This window comes from Triticum urartu, chromosome 2A (assembly GCF_056163025.1).
Source record: "Triticum urartu cultivar PI428250 chromosome 2A, HENAU_Tu73, whole genome shotgun sequence".
Classification (NCBI taxonomy): domain Eukaryota; kingdom Viridiplantae; phylum Streptophyta; class Magnoliopsida; order Poales; family Poaceae; genus Triticum; species Triticum urartu.
In genome coordinates this window covers 640,126,826-640,131,173 of record NC_141874.1, presented here as the reverse complement: position 1 = coordinate 640,131,173, position 4,348 = coordinate 640,126,826, and the positions used below count along the sequence as shown (strand labels likewise).

Below are 4,348 nucleotides of genomic sequence, written 5' to 3'. Positions count from 1 at the left end.
TTTTCACTGGTTGATCAAATGATGTCCTTCTAAAAATTTCAAAAGGGTGCAAGTGCCTACAGAAAATAAAGAAATATTCAACTTCTGTCTGTGCACGTTATGGTTTTAGCATCTCTTTTATTGAATAAACCGTCCGTACATGAATTTCTTTTAATGGGTGCAAAATAGGAAATTCTAGAAAAATAGTAACTTTGATAGCACTACCCAGGCAACTTTTGAATCATAATACTACAGGAGAGTGCAGTTCTGGATTGGTTATATGGTACAACCCACATGAATAGACCCAGTAAGATTTGATTTTGAACTTGCAACGATTGCGAAGTTGACTTTTCACCAAGACATATGCGTTGAATTTCTGTTAATGATGCATCAGATTTTGATAGCCAGACATAAGTTGAAAGTGTCAAATGCTTCCTCCGTCTCATAATATATGAGAGTTTTCGACACTATACTAATGTAAAAAACGCTTTTATATTATAGGACAGAGGGAGTAATAAACAACTGATTCCGGATTCTAATTTCATAGTCTACCAGTGTGCAATGAAAATTTATGAAGTCTGTCAAAAAGATTCATTCGCAACTGTTCAACCCCAATACCACTGCCACCCCTTCTCTTACTTTAAAAATAAAACAAAAAATACACACACATAAACACGCGCGGACTTAGATCGCCTTCTACCTGCTAGCTATTATTATTTAAGGCAAGGGATCTTGGGGTAGACGTATCCGGAGGTGTCCCCTTGCGCGTTCTGGCAGCGGGACACGGTTCTTCCGCCGTCCGCAGCGGTGATCGCCACAGAGTTGACGTGGATATTCGTGCAGCTGCCGCTCTCGCCGCAGTTGAAGTCCACGGCCGTCTTGTGCTTCGATGTCCCCCTCAGGTTCTTGTACGTTATGTTGCTCAACGCCACCGCCCCCTACAGCAAATTAAGACACCCAGAAGACGCGCAAACATCATTACTAGCTGCTCCACATCACACGTATACAGATCGTCCAACAGTTAATGAACACATGGACTACCATATTTGGGACATGGTGGTGGTCTACGTAGAATTGGTTGATGACCACAGGATGGTCCACGTTGGTGAACTTTATGTCGGTGAAGGAGATGGATTTCGCGTAACCTTTCCCACCCTGCAGCGCGAAGAAACAATATGATCACCTGGGCGTCAGATAGCTCGTTAGTAAGCGAAGGCCGGTTTACCTGCCACGTCTTGATCCTTGCCCCATTTGTAGTGTTGATGAAGTGGACGTTTTTCACGTCGATGTACTCCACGGATGCGGTCGCTCCATTCCTGCCCAGGCTCCCCACACTAGCCAAGAAACACAAAGCCCGGCCATCACATCATTTACTCCTCTTCTTCGAGTGCATGCTAGAGGAAAACGCAGATCGACGGAAAACCTTTGTTACCTTACGCCATGGCCGGGGCCGCACACGATTCCGTCGACGGTGACGAATCGGCTCCTGGAGCTGATGGAGACGCAGTCGTCGCCGGTGCCGATGGTCGATCTGCTGACGTGGACGTTTTCACTTTGGGAGATGTGCACGCCGTCGGTGTTGGGGCTATCCCCGGGCGCGGTGATGGTCAGCTGCGTCAGGTGGACCTTGCTGCTCTGGCTGACGGCGATGTGCATCTGCGGGCTGTCCTTCTTCTGAATTGGCGCAGCTCCACGTCGGCGCAGCTCATGACCACCAACGCCTGCATGGATCGATGTGGTGGTACGTACGCAATGAGGTTACATGCACGTCGATCTATGAATGTTAATTACCTACATACTATACTTGCTTATGTTTGTACTAACCGTCGGTGCCTTGGTTACACAGTCCTGAAAGAAAACAACAATAATAGGTGAGTGAAAACTTATGTACAGAAAAAAATAGGTGAGTGAAAACTTATATATAGAAAAAATAGGTGAGTGGAAACTGATAAATGCATCGTTTAAAAGAAAAGATCAACAATTAAATACTTTCACTCAGACAAAGATTGATAAATAAATCAAAAGGCACAAATGCAATGAGGAATTAAAATATTTTCTTTCTTTCTTGCAAGAGACGAGTTGGGCTCACAGCATAGCCTTTGCATTTGTTGCGCCACCACGTCCAGCCTCTGCCGTCGAGCAAGCCGGTGCTGCCGCCGGTAACCGTGAGCCCGTGGACCTTGTAGAACATCAGCCAATAGTTCTTCCCGCTCCATGCGCCCGCCGGCGGCGCCGTAATCGTGCCCATGACCTACGACAGTCAAAGCAAGGGCCGCACGAAGATGAAGCCACGCAAACCACGGCCTAGATCTAAGACAAGATCAGGAAAGACGAACGGTGCATGCGTGCCTGGACGGTAATTCTGGTGGAGGCGCAGGGCCCGTTGAACCTGGTGGGGCCGACGAGGAAGGACTTGGCCGCCGGCACGAGCAGCGTCGACGCCGACGAGCCCCTGGCGCCGCACGCCGCGGTCCATGCGTGCACGAACGCCTTCCCATGCAGTACAGATAATGAGCACACATCCGTCACGTAGGTCTCTCATTTCGATCGAGAGCGCAACAGCAACTCGGGCATCGCGCGCGTGCGGCGTACGTACCTTGGTGTCGTCGGTGACCCCGTCGCCTCGAGCACCGTAGTCCTTGACGTTGAACACGCCGTCCACCTCGCCGGCGGCGGCCGCGGCGAGCACACTACACCACGCGAGCGCAGCGAGGAACAGGATGGCCGTGCGGATGCCGATGATACCCTGCAAGGTTAATTAGTAAGCACGTCTCACACGGGCACACATGCATGGTCAATTGATCATTGATCACCAGCACATAGTGGTTGTTACTAGTCTGTCAACTACGGATGAATCCGAACATAAATTCGAGCAAACTTTGTGAAATGCAGTAATATATAGAGTGTGTGCACTACTCAAGTTAGTATGTACCATAGGTGCAGGGGCTCGTAAGGTCGTCCACACGTGCAAAACTGTTGTGAAGTCCCTACTGTCGCTGCAGTCTCTGAGGGGAATCAAGTGCCAAGCTCTGTTTCGATCCTAAAATGCTTTTCTGTGGGGGTATATATATGTACGCCAGAGAAGCGTCCGAAAGTCTCAGAGTAATGCTAAATATACGTTCGATCACGCAGATGTAATGCTAAATCGTTCCAAATTGAATGTGTAAACAATTTCGCTCTTAGTAGACTGGTTGTACTGGGAGTATGATATTATTTTTATAGTGTATAGTATCATATATTATTATCATATCTCATTTATTGTGATGCATGACACATAATAGAATATATTTATTATAATACGGTATCATAATATGATACTCAACTATCTTTTTTCATTTAATTTTGTGCCATCTTATAAAAATTGACCATCTTATATACATTATTAGTTATGATACTCTCATTACGGTTAGGCGTATCATTTCATAGTCAAAGATATGATGTAGCGTCTTATTTAATGATGAAAGAGAAATCAATCATATCTTAATTTTGATATTAATCTTAACATCGAGCGTGGACATTTCGTAAGTTTTCTCTCACCAAATGCTTCAAAAAGACTTGTTTTAGATACATCACTAAGAGCATCTACAGCCAGACTTGGCAAATCCGGCCTCTCAAACGCCTGCGTACGCCTCTAGGCGCGTCCACGGGCACTGACATTATATGTTGCCTTCCACACCCGCGTCCCTCATATCTGAAACCTCAAATCATGCAACACTACACAAAAACATGATCAATGCGTAGTTCAATGGATCAACATTTCATCACCGAACAAGAGGAACATAGTTCATCGGAGTTCAACGGCGGACAGTGCAAATCCATACTACAAACTACTAATAAAACATAAATAGATAAAATATAAATAGAACGGGGAAGGGCGGAGGAAATCACAATTTCCTTGCCAGCCCCTTCCCCCTCAGGTCGTCGATGCAGCTGTCCCCCCCCCCCCCTCCATGTAGGCATCGACGTGCGGAGGTGCGTCGTCGTCGTAGCTGTAGGCGGAGCCGTCCGTCAGGTCAGAGTCGGAGCTGCACCTTTCGACCGGCAGCCTGCGGAGCAGGCGGTCCTCCTCATTCGCATGGCAGGCTGTCTTCGCTTCCTTGTTCGCCTCGCGCTCCAACAACTCAATGGCGAGTTGGAGCGCCTTGCCATTCTTGCGGTAGAGGCTCCGCGCATTCGTCTCCGCCATCGTGAGATAGCAGCGGAGGACCGACGAGAGGAGCGTGGCCTCGGGATTGATCGCGCGCTTGCGCACGAACGGCATGCGTACATCGCCTCCCCCGCCATTGCCCTCTCCCTAGCCCGATGCCGCTCCTGCCGATCTGCTTGTGCCTCAGACTTGGGCGTCCTAGTGCGCGTCGGCCCTGGCGCG

At 48.2% G+C, this 4,348-nt stretch overlaps 1 pseudogene; it reads right to left on the bottom strand.

Annotated features, from left to right (window-relative positions):
* Positions 1-500: 500 nt before the first annotated feature.
* LOC147986356 (polygalacturonase ADPG1-like) lies at positions 501-2,994 on the bottom strand (annotated as a pseudogene).
* Positions 2,995-4,348: the final 1,354 nt, after the last annotated feature.